Below are 15,648 nucleotides of genomic sequence, written 5' to 3'. Positions count from 1 at the left end.
CGGAAGGTGTCCAATATGCTACTGGGGAAGAGCGGAGGACATTTCCAAGTAGCTCCAGAAAGAGTGAAGCGGCTGGGCCAAAGCCGAAAGGACGTTCAGCTGTGGATGTATCTGGAAGCGAAAAGAAGGTCCGATGCTGTAAAGAACAATATTGTATAGGTACCTGGAATGTAAGATCTATGAACCAAGGCAAGCTGGATGTGGTCAAACATGAGACGACAAGATTGAACGTCGACATCTTGGGAATCAGCGAACTGAAATGGACGGGAATGGGTGAATTTAATTCGGGTGACCATTATATCTACTACTGTGGGCAAGAAACCCTTAGAAGAAATGGAGTTGCACTCATAGTGAATAAGAGAGTGGGAAAGGCAGTAATGGGGTACAACCTCAAAAACGACAGAATGATCTCAGTGCGTATCCAAGGCAAACCATTCAATATCACAGTCATCCAAGTCTATGCCCCAACCACTGATGCTGAAGAAGCTGAAGTTGACCGCTTCTATGAAGACCTACAACACCTTCTAGAACTAGCACCAAAAAGATGTCCTTTTCATCATAGGGGATTGGAATGCTAAAGTAGGAAGTCAAGGAGTAATCGGAATAACAGGCAAGTTTGGCCTTGGAGTACAAAATGAAGCAGGGCAAAGGCTAATAGAGTTCTGTCAAGAGAACAAGCTAGTCATAGCAAACACTCTTTTCCAACAACACAAGAGACGACTCTACACATGGACATCACCAGATGGTCAATACCGAAACCAGATTGATTATATACTTTGCAGCCAAAGATGGAGAAGCTCTATACAGACAGCAAAAACAAGACCAGGAGCTGACTGTGGCTCAGATCATGAGCTTCTTACTGCAAAATTTAGGCTTAAATTGAAGAATGTAGGGAAAACCACTAGACCACTCAGGTATGACTTAGATCATATTCCTTGTGAGTACACAGTGAAGGTGATGAATAGATTTAGAGGATTAGATTTGGTAGACAGAGTGCCTGAAGAACTATGGACGGAGGTCCGTAACATTGTACAGGAGGCAGCAACTAAAACCATCCCAAAGAAAAAGAAATGCAAGAAAGCAAAATGGCTGTCTGATGAGGCTTTACAAATAGCTGTGGAAAGAAGGAATGTGAAAAGCAAGGGTGAAAGGGAAAGATATAAGCAACTGAATGCAGATTTCCAGAGAATAGCCAGGAGAGATAAGAAGGCCTTCTTAAATGAACAATGCAAAGAAATCGAGGAAAACAATAGAATGGGGAAGACTAGAGATCTCTACAAGAAAATTGGAGATATGAAAGGAACGTTTAGTGCAAAGATGGGCATGATAAAGGACAAAAAAGGCAGGGACCTAACAGAAGCAGAAGAGATTAAGAAGAGGTGGCAAGAATACACAGAAGAACTATACAAGAAAGATCTTAATGTCCCTGATGTCCACGCTGGTGTGATCACTGACCTTGAGCCAGACATCCTAGAGAGTGAAGTCAAGTGGGCCTTAGGAAGCATTGCTAACAACAAAGCTAGTGGAGATGACAGTATTCCAGCTGAGTTATTTAAAATACTAAAAGATGATGGTGTTAAAGTGCTGCACTCAATATGCCAGCAAGTTTGGAAAACGCAACAGTGGCCACGGGATTGGAAAAGGTCAGTTTACGTTCCAATTCCAAAGAAGGGCAACGCCAAAGAATGCTCAAACTATCGCACAATTGCACTCATTTCACATGCTAGCAAGGTTATGCTCAAAATCCTACAAGCTAGGCTTCAGCAATACATGAACCGAGAACTACCGGATGTACAAGCTGGGTTTCGAAGAGGCAGAGGAACTAGAGATCAAATCGCCAACATTCGCTGGATCATGGAGAAAGCACGAGAGTTCCAGAAAAATATCTACTTCTGCTTCATTGACTATGCAAAAGCCTTTGATTGTGTGGATCACAACAAACTGTGGCAAATTCTTAAAGAGATGGGAGTACCAGACCACCTTACCTGTCTCCTGAGAAATCTGTATGCGGGCCAAGAAGCAACAGTTAGAACCGGTCATGGAACAACCGATTGGTTCAAAATAGGGAAAGGTGTACGACAAGGCTGTATACTGTCACCCTGCTTATTTAACCTATATGCAGAGTACATCATGAGAAATGCCAGGCTGGAAGAATCACAAGCCGGAATTAAGATTGCAGGGAGAATCATCAACAACCTCAGATATGCGGACGATACCACCCTAATGGCAGAAAGTGAAGAAGAACTAAAGAGCCTCTTGATGAGGGTGAAAGAGGAGAGTGCAAAAGCTGGCTTGAAACTCAACATTAAAAAAACTAAGATCATGGCATCTGGACCCATCAATTCCTGGCAAATAGAAGGGGTAGAAATGGAAGCAGTAACAGACTTCATTTATTTGGGCTCCAAGATCACCGCAGACGGAGACTGCAGCCATGAAATTAAAAGACGCTTGCTCCTTGGGAGGAAAGCTATGGCAAGCCTAGATAGCATATTAAAAAGCAGAGACGTCACCTTGCCGACAAAGATCCGCATAGTCAAAGCTATGGTTTTTCCAGTAGTAATGTATGGCTGTGAGAGCTGGACCATAAAAAAGGCCGAGCGCCGAAGAATTGATGCCTTTGAACTGTGGTGCTGGAGAAGACTCTTGAGAGTCCCCTGGACTGCTAGGAGGTCAAACCAGTCAATCTTAAAGGAAATCAACCCTGATTGCTCATTGGAAGGATCGATAATGAAGCTCAAGCTCAGATATTTTGGCCACCTAATGCGAAGAGAGATCTCTTTGGAGAAGACCCTGATGCTGGGAAAGATGGAAGGCAAAAGGAGAAGAGGACGGCAGAGGATGAGATGGTTAGATAGCATCACTGAAGCAATGAGCATGAAACTGAGCAAACTCAGGGAGGCAGTGAAGGACAGGAAGGCCTGGCGCAATATGGTTCATGGGGTCACGAAGAGTCGGACACGACTTAACGACTAAACAAGCTGTGTTCACACAACCCCTTAATCCAGGTCAGGTAAAGACCAAACAGATGCACTTTCTTGGGTTAATCCTTCCCATCCCCTCCCTCCCTCCCTTCCTTTTCTGATGGCTCAGCCCGCCGCCCCCCGCCGCCCCCAGTAATAATGACCACCTTACTGTTCTTTGCATTGGGCGCACCCTTCAAGAGCAGCATAGGATGGGCACAAGTGCGCATAACGCGCACGCGCAGCCGGGCGATGCATGAACGGGGCGCGAGCCGCCTTTCGAACGCTAGGACCGTTGAAAGCAGAGCAATGGTGCCGCCTCTTTCCAGGGGGCGGGGTCCTTCGCGCTCGCTTTCCCGCCCAATTGCCTTCCGCCGCTGCAGGAGCAGCGGGGAGCCGCAGGGTGGCGAAGTCTGGACACCGCAGCACATCTTCAGCCGTTCTTTCCGGCCGCCCCGCTTCCTCCTTTCCCCCCGCCCACTTCCCGTGGCAGGTAGCGCCGTTGTTGCTGCCGGAAGTGACGTTGGAAGGCTCGAGCTGAGGCGAGCCCAGCGGCCTCCCTTCTCTGAGGTGACGTTTTCCCCTTCCTCCGGTTCCTTTTCATCCCTCCTGCCCGGGCCAAGGAAGCGGCAGCGGCAACGCCAGGGGAGGAACGAAGAGGGGGAGGAGGAGCCCCGGCCCCTCATGCTCGAGCTGGCCCTTCCCGCGGGGCCTGAGGCCGGGAACAGCCTCAGAAGCGACGGCGGCTCTGGTGAGTGACCCCCTTGATCGATTGAACCTCCCGGAGCATCCTGGCCTGCGAAGGGTGACCCCATCCCGAGACCGCAAGAAGCTCTTTCCCGGTATTCGGAGAGGGGTGAGGGTCCGCTTCCATTTGGTCGCGTCGCTCGGCCACCCTCACTCAGGGAGAGGGCCTACCTGAAAGAGAGAGACCCCCCGGCCCTTCCTTACTATTCTCCCTCCGTCGAAGCCCACGGTTGGGATCGCACCACCTTGGACCCCAAGTGCAGCCTGCCGAGCGCGTGGTGCCGACCGGAAAATGGGGATAAGAGCATAAACCGTGGCTCGCTTAAGAATGGGTAAGCGTGTCGTGTGAACACAGCCCGAGAATCACGGGGAGGGTGGTGTCAGCAGCGATTCTGCCCAAGACAGAAGGGTTGCGTGGTCCAGTCGGGTTAGTATGAGGTACCCTGGTTGGAAGTGGGGGGTGAGGTTGAACCCCACCAAGCCAGGCTGTATTAGCTCTGCATCTGCTCCCTGTTCCGCTTATGTATTTTTGTTATGAAATATCCTGAACTTGTAGAACAATCCTTTCCTTCCTTCCTTCCCTGTTCTTTACAAGGAGCAAAGAAAGGCTAACTGGCTGTTACTTTGATTCAAGGTGCAAGGAGGAGGATGGTGTTTGTCTCTTGTTGAGTATTTTCCATTTCATGCTCAGTATTTTTTACTACAGTTGAGAGGTGAACTTTCCCTATTTTCCATGGATCCAGGATTACAGGTCCTTACAAGGCTGATGCAGTCCAACCCAACAGTAAATATTTAATACAGGGAAGAAAATAGTATTTTCCCTAAAGCATGCTTGATTAACACATGGTTGTTAATGTGTTTTAACCTACCTGTTTCTACTGAAAATTACACTAGATTGGATTTGATTATTCCCAGAATGCTATGTGCTGATCTTTCTTTTTCTTCCTTAAAAGGCTGCAAATATATTAGATGTTGTATTTTTCTGTCATTATTTCTCTTCACTTCATGCTTTGAATCTCTCGCTGCTGGAAGCAAATAAGGTGGAAACAAGCCAGAGACGTAACTGAAATTCAGCTGTATGGCTTCAAGTAAAGAATTCCTTGGCTTTTGAGTGATACCAAATGATAAATATTGCTGCATTGAATTTCTGTGATCTGACACATTTGATCTGACGCAAAGCTTAATTTGTAGGTTTAGCAGCTATGTTTCAACCAGTGAAAAAGCAGTCATGATTTTGTTAATCAGTTTATTATATCTGGTGAATTGGCATCAGTTTTCAATAAGCAGGGAGCTCAGCTTTAGTTAAAATGGTTGGGATGTTTTTGTTACTAAAACTGGTTTAGTAGCCTGTTAGTTTGCTTAAACAGTTGTGTTTGGTTCTTGTATCTTTAGCTTTATCATGTTTAATACAGATGGAAGCCTGCTGAAAAGTTAACATTGGCTCTGTCTATTATGTGCATGTTGATTGATTGGATGGATGGGCAGGTAATATTTTTTATTTATATTTATTTATATATCATATTTGTCACTGCCCATCTCGTTAAAAGTGACTCTGGGTGGTTTACAGAGAAGATAAAATTAATTAAAAATGCAATATAAAAGTAGTCCTGAATAAATAATATATTCCAAGAATTGATGGTAATTGGCGAGTAGCTCGGGGAGTATCATCAGGGTACCAGCCACCCGCAGGATTGATTAAAACTCTTATTGCCCCATGCAAGTTGGCAGAGCCAGGTCTTTTGTCCTTTCTGGAAACCTGGGAGAGTAGGGGCCTGCCGCACCTCTGGGGGGAGAATATTCCAGAGGGCAGGGGCAATGGCAGAAAATTTAACAGTTGACCAATTTCTAGGCTTCCCAATTCCAAAAACATCTATGAGCAGCTTCACAAAATTAAAAACAGAAAAAAAAATGACCAACATAATATTAAAAAAGCATAGTCACCCTGCTTCCTGGGTCACATTAAAGGACATTGCTTAATTCACAGGATCTAAAGTAAGCCAACTCTGATTGTAGATACTATGAGAGATAGACAGTCTTTCAGATAGCTAGACCATGTAGGGCTTTATAGGTATTAGCCAGCACCTTGAATTGTGCCTGGAAGCTTACTAGCAACCAGTGCAGTTCACAAAACAGGATTTCATGGGTCTATAGTTGGGCTTTCCTGCACTACTTGTGCTGCTGCATTCTGGACCAGCTGTAGCTTTTCGATGGTCTTCAGGGACAAGGTAGAGCCCACTGCAGTAGTCCACTCACAAGGCGATCAAAGCATGAGTGACTGTAAGGAAGGTCTTGCAGTCCAGAAATGAGTGTGGTTGATGCACAGTTGGTTTTGTGCAAAGGCCATCCTGTGCACAGCAACTACTTGCTCCTCAAGCAGGAGCTAAGAGTCTAGGAAGGCCCTCAGATTGCACACTAGTCCCAAAAGGGGAATGCAGCTGCATTCAGCGTGAAGGTCCCAAGAGGTTGAAGCAGCCAGAGCCACTCGGTCTTCCTAGGGTTCGGTTTGAATCTGTTCTTCCCCATCCAGACTGCAGGAACCTCCAGACACTGAGATAAGTCCTTGACAGTATTGCTTGGCTGGCCAGGGAATTGGCTATTATCCATGTACTGATAATACCTGACCCCAAACTGAAAAATTAACTCCCTGAGAAACTTTATGTAGATATTAAGCAGGAGGGATGAGAATGTTGATCCTTGTAGCATCTGACAAAGCAGGCACTTCAGACCCAACACAAATTTGAATCAGTCATGGAAAAAGGAGGAAAAAACCATTGTAACATTGTGCCTCCTGCTCCTATTCCAACAGCTGGTCCAGAAGAATACTATGATTGATTGTAGTGAAAGCTGCTGAGAGATCAAAAAGGGCCAGGAGGACATGTCAGCTTCATCCTGGCCCCGCCACAAGTCATCAACAAGTGCAGCCAATGCTGTCTCAATACTGTGTCCTGGCCTGAAACTCAACTGAAAAAGGTCTAGCAGATGATCAGTTTTGGATGGTCTTGTAAAAAATTCAACTTTAATTTTTAGTTTAACTTCTAAATTTCTTATACTTAAAATACTGGGTAAAGCCTTAAGAATATGGCCAGGGCCATATAGGAGCAGAAAAAAAAAACTTCTATATATCGGTGATATGTATGTGTGGAATTTGCTTACTAGTGTCAGCTCTTTTTATTGCATCAAATGCTGATCTATAAATTGGTGTTTTGGGGGGGTTGGGGAACTGCAGCTCAACTTACAGTAATTTAGAAAACAAAGGCAAACTCCCTGGACTGTATTTAGATGTGATTTCTTTTCTAGAATTGACAGTCATAAGCTGTCAATTAGTGTTAATGAGAGTCAGCGTATTGAAGTGGTAAAAGTTTTGGACTAGGACAACCCAGGTTCAAGTTTACCCTTGTTCGTGGAAGCTCAATGTGTGATACAGGTATAATCACTATCTCAGCCTAACATCTCACAGAATAACAATTGGAGAAGGTTATCATTGTATACAGTATATGTTGCCTTGATTTCCTAGAAGAAAAGGTGGTATATAAATCTAATAATCTCTCAGTTGATAGATTTTGCTGCTTTATTCTTATTCACTGTTTGAATGATATTAGTTCAGGTATTTATAATTTTGCCCTGGATTTTTTGAGACATATATCTACTTTTGAATTATTTATAACATGCTAAAGAGAAATTAGGTTTATTCCTATTACTTCTATAAAATTTAAATTTTGCTAGTAGCTCAGTTTGAACAGACATTGCCACCCTGGACAATTTAGCTTATTCAGAGTCCATTAGAGTTGAGCAGCTATAAGGAATTTAAATAAATAAATAAATAAAATTAGCAAAAGTGTTTTTTTTATATAGTTGCTATCTTAAGTTGTATCAGTTATTCTCTGGTCTACATTCAGCTATTTTCAGTTGCATATCCTCTAGTTGGGTGATACTTTTTAATGTCCATGGGACGGCATTAATAGTTTTCTATCTCAGAAAGATATCCCAGTAGATTTATTCAAGAATGACTGAGAACTAAACTTGAGCAATATTTTCATGGGTGGAGCTCATTTGATGTTGACTATGTATGAAGACTCTCTAGATATAAATCAGTATGAAAAATATAGATGTACACAGAGGTGATTTCACACCTGTCACCCTTCTTAATTATTTAAATATTATAAACATGGATAATAATATCTTTGGGATTCTATACAAATTGGTTATATAATTTGGACAGTATTTAGGACAGTGGGTATATACTTTCTGTAGCTAATAAAGTGAACAAATATTAAAATTAAGGGAAAATAAAATTTCAGGAGCGTATTAATATATGGATAGCAAAGAATACTTCTTCAATTGTTTTGAAATGTAGCCATTTCACCATCTAAATAACTTAAACCTCTGCCTCTTGATTCTAATCCTGATATGCCTAACCCATACTGACTATCCAGAAGAGAATAGCCAAATAGGTCCTTTTAACCATCTAAATTAAGGCTAATTTAGGAACTTTAAGAAGGAAACAAATTGTCACTTGTGAGGAACTGGCAGCTTCAAAAGGGCTATGCATTTTTATTACTTGCAGACTGAGTTTGTACTTTTATCATCTCTTATTAATCAAGTAAACGAGACTTCACACAGAAAGAAAAGCTGGCAATTACATTACAGTAGAAGAAAAGCAGTCAGAAGACATGATGAAAACTCCTTAATCTCACAACATATGGACAGATTCAACCATAGGTTCAACTGGGAAACTCTGAGCATCCCTTTTTAAATTGTTTTAATCCGTTCAATCGTGTCCAGTTCTTGGAGACTGCCTGGACAAGTCCCTGAAGTTTTCTTGGCAAGGTTTTTCAGAAGTGATTTGCCATTGCCTCCTTCCTAGGGCTGAGAGAAAATGACTGGCCCAAGGTCACCCAGCTGGCTTTGTGCCTAGGTGGAACTAGAACTCACGGTCTTCCAGTTTCTAGCCTGATGCCTTAACCTGTACACCAGACTGGTTCTCATGAGCATTCTGGACCAAACTAAATCCAAAAATGCGAGGGAATTCTTGGAAGCTTTGCATTCAGACAAATCAGCCATCAGTGACACATAGAGATAAACCACATTTATACACCATTCAAAAGAGACAGTAAAAAAGCTAAGAAGGAAACAAAAAAAACCAGAACACATACTCTCCAGCAGCCTATACCCAGATAAGCAGGAATTAATACCGGACAAATGATCAAGCAGAAAACAATACTCTAGTCAAGGAACTACCAAGGAGAAAACCACACCCCCACCAACACTGTCAGGGCACGCTACGGTATATAAATAGATAGCAAACTCTACACTCAGTAGCACTTATGATGTTAGCTAGTTAGGTAACCTAGTCAAGTAACATCTGCAAGCAAACCACCAAGTCCAGAGAGCACCAAAGACTCCACAATTACACTAGAGATATATTGCATAACTATGCTATCTAGATATGTTAATCTGAAGTCTTCAACTGCGTTTTAACATGGATGAGAGCCAAATATGATATCATTCACAAGTGAAATCACAGAATATAGACTTCAGTCAGAAGAGTATATTCTGTTATATTTGAGAGCAAATAAATATAAGCTTTTGTTCAGCTGCTTACTCCATTGTAGAAAATAAGAGTAGCAAATATGACCAAGAGCAGGGTTTTAGAACATTGCAGATAGTTTAAGAAAAGAATTCTCTTATGGAAGATTCTTTGTTCCTGTGAGTTTGGGGTAATGGTTGAGCCCATAGGGAGAAAGGTTGGAAGTCACAAACCTCTTTTCACAGAAATTCTCTGTATCTGCCTACTCCTAGCCCTGCCTCCTGCCTTAGTGTGGCAGCTGGGTAGTAACTGCTGCCACCCCCTCACTTCTAGATAGATCCCTCACCTGGCATTGTCCCCACAGCTCCAGCATGAAGACAGAGATAGCCCCCCCCAACCCATGTTGCTTTTCTGGCAAACTAAAAGGAAAAGAGGGGACAAAATGATAGAAATTCTACAGTGTATCTCCTGCCCCTGAAGTGTTGAGGTGTTCTGCTAGAGAAACCAGCTCTTCTTTTTCTCCCCTTTGGGAGACAGACTGGTCTTATAAGAGGTAAATAAAATCAAAGGAAAGGAAAGAATGCCAAAATCCTATTTTAACTATGTAGTCGTATGAAAATATTCAGCACTGGAGGAAATAATAAAAAGAGCTGTTGAAATCACATATTGTGAATTAAAAGGATTCTCCATAGGAAAATATAAGGCTCCAGGTAGACCACAAACTGTTGCTGGTCCATTCCTAATTAGATAAACCTCTGCTGTAAAGAAATTCCAAGTGACATAAAACATGGAGTTTCTCAGTTTGAGCAGAGTATCAGAGACCAAATAATAGATCTAGGCATACACAGCAACAGAAATTAAACTTAACACACAATTCCTAGCTAGGCTTGTTTCTTATTTCTTAGGATAAAGTGCTACCTGAAGCTAAAAAGTTCCCTGCTTCCTTTCTTGGACTTTTTCCAGTTTCTTTTAGATTTTCATTTTATAACAGGCTCAGGAACATGCTATTGCTCTTCTTTTCTCAGCCCCCATGCTCAGCCTTGTTCAAAAAGGATCAAAACATTTCTGTCTGGCAGAAAGGGAGTGGTTTAGGGATATTCTCCCTGTCTACAAGATCCCAAGCCAAGCCTCACTTGAGAACATTGTGCAGAGACGGAGCAGCGTGTATTCCTTGTCTGGGAAGCAAGCTGTTATTCCTATCAGTACCAGGTGGCATCACACGAAATGGTACTGCTGATAGAATTAACTTTAAATGAATGTAATGGATTCTAGGGAAAATGAGTAATCTATAGTCTCAGTGGATCAGCAGCTACTGATTGATGTTGATTGTGCTGTTTCTCAAATGTTTTGAGTAGCCTTTGTTCTAGCTTGGCCTCTCTGCATCATTACACTGTTCTTATTTTTTCTTCTGTACCTTAGATCATCCATTTCTGAATGATTAGAACGTTACAGTTTTCAGTATGTGTTAAGTAGAGGTTTGGTGCAAACTTTATAGGTAGTTGGAGATCATTTCAAAAGTTAATTTAGGGGATAGCTTGACCAAAGTTGTGAAGGTCCTTGTGAAAAGACCTTCAAAACTTAGGCCAGTTTACACACCATTTAGAGACAGGAGAGAGTATAAGTGGTTGATGCAGAGTTTAACATACATTCTTGTAGCTATAGGTTTGCACATGCCCTGTTCACTGTCTTAACTGAACTTTGGGGTGGCTTTCTGGCGTTTTGTGATGGATTAGGCAGTTAGTTCCATGTTGTTTCAGAAATTATGTAGTCCCACTTAGCTAGCATTCATCATTTGATGTGATGGTTTGAATATTTTGTTCCTTTGCTGGTATTCAGTGTTTGATACAGTGTTATCCAATGAACTGTGAAAAATGTGGATTTATGTGAAGGCTATACCCAAAGGCTATATTTCATGTTTGATCAGTTGTGTTTGAAATGGTCGTTTTATTATTGTTTTAATTAAGTAATATACACACATCCTGTCTGAAACTAATGAATAGCTCCATGCGTAATTCATTAAGCATAATTGCTAAAAATATAGTAAGGTAAGAGAACCTTATTATGTTTGCATTATTTCCAAAAAGATTCCTGTATTACTCCGCAGCAAAACAACCAGGAGTGCCTTCTTTCAGGGTGTTTTTTAAACTTCCTAGTTTAGTCTGTAGCCTTGGAACACTTATATTTCCCAAAAGAGTTTGTGGTGATAATGGAAATACTGGCATTCAGTAAAACAGCTAATACATGTAATGTGATTAAAAAGTAAAGTTTTATAGTTTAAGCCATAAATATAGAACTGCGTTGTTACTCAGTAATCTCCAAGTTGTTATTCAGTAATCTCTGTTGAACTTCTGTGATGCAACTTGGAAGGCTAAAATGCTGTTTCAGTGGTTTTTGAGTACTTCCTTTTTTCCCCCTTTTTTCTTATTTTTTCCTTTTATTATGGTTATAAATCTTGATACATTATATTGTTTCAGTACAAATACTATAATATTTGTACAGTATTAAAATTACTTTTCTTTTTGATGTCACATTTTACATAAATGTATCTTATGAAGAATGCAGAACATTAATAGCAGATGATGTTGGTGACATTTTATTTTCTTTTTTCCTGTACCACTTGTATATTGCCTATTTATCAAACTCTCAGCTACTCTCTGTAAGTATACCTAAAACCACACGCACACATATACCTGAATAGACTTGGCAAACAGTTGGCCTACCAGGTTCCCTTGAGGTTTAATTCCTTTCTTCATATTTCTTTTATCTGGAGCAGTCATAGTGAAGCTCTAAGCTAAGTTAGGAGGTAGGAGCAAATCTTTAAATAAATTCAAGTTTACCACCTAAACCTTTTGACAGGAGAACACCATTGTCTCATCTGGATCTGTGGCTCGCTGATGATATATTATTCAAGTGGTCTTAGATGGAAATTATAGGAAATAAGAAGTGATGTTCTATCATTTTCTCTTCTAAGTTTGCCCGTAGAAAATTATCCCTGATACCAACCTATCTGTTTTTCATTCCCCTCCACGTCATTGGGTATATATTGTTTAAGATATGTCTGAAGTAGATTCTAAACCTGCAAATTTCAGTCCAGATCTGAAATATATGACTGTGCAAGTGGCTGCTGTGAATACAGGTAGTCCCTGGGTTAAGAATGCCCGGTTTACGAACAACCCAAGAACAGAGCCTGTAGCAAAATTCGAGTTAAATGTACAGTGATTTGAGTTGAATACACAATGCTACTTATACCGTATTATACAATGATAGTTTGGGTAAATTAAAAGAAACAGAACATCTTACTAAATTTGAGCACAGTTTAATTGGATGGGATTGTAACCTGCATTCAGTGTCTGTATTACCAATACTTTAAAAATGCTTGACCATTTAACATCTAGTAGTATGGCATTCCTGAACTTCAGGTTTTCTTCACACTAACGCTGAACTTGAACTTTGCTGGTAGAAACAGATTCCTGTGTTTAATTGCAGTATGCATAACAGGGATAATTGGAAATGGCTGGGAGTAGAGGAAGAGATTATACTGAAAAAAACAGATAACACCTACTTCTGCTTGTCAGAATGTTGTGTTCCACTATAAGATATTGATTTTAAAAAGTTAATACTTGTTCATGAAATGCCCCTAAGATGTCAGCTGTCTAATACAAAGTTCAGTTTATAAAAAGCTTAATGGAGCTGTTCATTTTCTTTTCATATGATTTTTTTCAGTTTTAAATAACATCTGTCATCCAACATTTTAATGGAAGACAAGAGTTTTAGTGTTGCCTTCAGGGATGTAGATACAACTAAACAGCAGCATTGCTGATTTCCATGTGTCTCATTGCTTTGCAATATAATCCTCCATGTATTTATAGCAAGTTTTCAAAAATGGACTAACAAATCAGGTGAAAAAAGGTTTATCTAATGTAGCTATTTATTTCTTCTAGTAAAAATTACTAAACCATTGAAATAATTATATAAGAGTACAAATGTTGCCCAGTATCTTGAGTAAATTGGTAGTAAATAATTGGATCCAATTGATCTGGGATTAATTAGTAAGGTGATACTCCTTCCTTCTGTACCACCACAAAAGTGAGCCATTTTACCGGCCTTAAGTTACTGAGTGTAAGTGTAGCTTTTTTTTTCTTAGTTACTTCAGATACTGAATTATTTCAACATTTGCCCTGGTGAGATACAGAATATGTAGCAAGGGAACTTTACCTAGCTTAGAGTTCTGAACAAGTTTTGTCCTTTATATTCTGTAACTTTTGTTCTCAGACATATTTTCTAAAAGTGCTGTATTGCTTTCCTTTTTGAGAGGAAGTGGTCAATTTGGGTGAATCCCCCTGTATTTTCTTCTACTATCATTTGCATTGGCTGCTTTATAGATTAGTACTGCACTCAAGGTATTAGTTGAAATAGGAAAAGTTTGATAAATTCTCTACTGACTGTAGACTATTCAAACTAATGGAATGCTAACTGCCTTTGAATGCTTAAGTTCCATGCTGCTGAAAAAATTGCCTACTTTTCGTCACGACAGATGGTTATGCACAGTTAAGCTTACCTAATTTTACATTTTCAAAATTACAAAATAAGGAAACATAGTCAATACTGATTCAGAAGTATGTGATTTTGTTGCTTAACTCAGCCAGCCACAGACTATGCCACCTTTGGAAATACTGTCTTTAAAAAAAAAAAAAGAACAATGACATTGAAAGTGGTGCAGTTGGTTATCACTTTGGCAGGCACCTGAACTCCAGGGAATTTATTAATTCATGAAGCTACAATGGGCTTTCTCTTGCAGAACGACAGCAGTTGCCCAAGGCATACAGAAATTAAGTAATAAGTGTTAATTTATTTTACTACATTTCTACTCAACCTACCTTTCAAACAGCTAAGAGTGAAATGTGCACAATACTCTCATATTCTGTCATCTCAATCATTGGAGGATCCCAGAGCATAGGGATCCCATATTCTGTTTCATACCAATCTTATGGAGTAAGTTTTTGATTGCGTGCTATCAAACTGTCAGTTCTTAGCAACCACATTTTCCAGATTAGCTCCCCCAAAGCTACACATTAAATGTTGTGCTTAATGATTAAAACCAAGCTTTCAGATCCAAAGCCAACGTACAGATCCCTTGATGAAACTGTATACTGAATTGAGTGATTTGGTGCAGTTTTTCCAAGATTGGCTGATTAACACATAAAATAACTGTCTTATAGCTGTATTATAGTTCCTTTAGTATGTGGAAGGAAAACTTGTGTAACTGATAACTTTTTGATTGCAAAATATATTGGTACTTCTATCTTTTAGAACGGCAATTTTTGCAAGAAGTTAGATGCATCTTCCTCCATTACTTGCTAGAATTGAAATGTTCTTAAAGGTTATTTCGGAGTGAAAACTTGAAGTAGGCCTTTTATTTTCATGCGAACTGTTTCTTTAGATGAGAGTTGATAGAGGTTAGAAGTGAGGTGCAGTAGGAAATCTATAACATTAATAGCCCTGAGCATAATAATAAAAATTACTATGTGGGTTCATTTAAAGTTGCCTTAATATACTCCATAGCCTGAAGCATAACATTATGGAGCATTTCTTAAGTTTTTTGTGTAGTTGTCTTTTGAACAATGTTCCCTATATTTTTCATATTGGATATCTTAATGTATTTTTAATATTTGATTTGTTTTAAAGTTTATTATGAAACACCTAGGTAGTAGCATGTAACTATTTTTATAAATGAATAATTTTAATATTGATTCTAGAGTCTTGATGCAGAGGTGCCAGACTCTGAAAACAATTGAACAAGTCAGTTTGTCCAAGACATTCTATATAAATGTTAAATTTGCTTATTAATTATTGTAAGTAGTATTGAAATTATTTGCACCCTCTGAAATTTTGTAAAGACATTGAAAGTATAATTTGGACTTGATTTCCTCATTATTTTGAACCTTAATCCTTGTCCTGCTCATATTTTTTTGAAATCAAGTCATTGTTTATTTCTGTCATATGTTTCAAGAAAATTAAATTGCAGGTTTTAACAATATCATGTTGCAATTGTTCAAGTAAAAAATATACACTGTATGTTGTTCAGTTTTGTTAAACCATTAATCTTATTTATGTAGATTGTAGGTTCCCAAAATTCTTGTTCTTTTATTATGCCTCTTTTCTCCGTCATGATTTTAGGAACCATCAAACCATCATTAGAAATAAAAAAAATTATAGTTGCTTCTGCTTCAACAAACATTTGAGGATAAGTTTAATGAGAATAAGTATACTTGTTTATTAACTATATGTTTAGTTATTAATAAGTAAGGAAATGAAATCTAGCAGTGAGTTATAAAAATAATTCATTTTTCTAGTCACCCAGTTAAAACCTGTATTTCTTAAGTCATGAATATATATTATAAAGGTGTAAATACT

General features: G+C 39.6%; 1 protein-coding gene across 5 annotated transcripts in view; it reads left to right on the top strand.

Annotated features, from left to right (window-relative positions):
• The first annotated feature begins 3,457 nt into the window (after positions 1–3,457).
• ARK2N (arkadia (RNF111) N-terminal like PKA signaling regulator 2N) overlaps positions 3,458–15,648 on the top strand; it is a 59,111-nt gene continuing 46,920 nt past the window's right edge. For 2 of the 5 annotated variants that reach the window (XM_007427310.4, XM_025166115.2), the window contains exon 1: positions 3,460–3,711. The gene's annotated coding sequence lies outside the window, so the exon portion shown is untranslated. The other 3 variants (XM_025166113.2, XM_007427311.4, XM_025166114.2) reach the window with 3 other exon arrangements.

Source organism: Python bivittatus, unplaced genomic scaffold, assembly GCF_059951505.1.
Source record: "Python bivittatus isolate LINGU-HERP-01145 unplaced genomic scaffold, Pbiv_v1 ctg000570_np1212, whole genome shotgun sequence".
NCBI classification, from domain to species: Eukaryota; Metazoa; Chordata; class Lepidosauria; order Squamata; family Pythonidae; genus Python; species Python bivittatus.
Note: the sequence above shows the minus strand (reverse complement) of the source record. Positions and strands in the feature narration are given on the sequence as shown.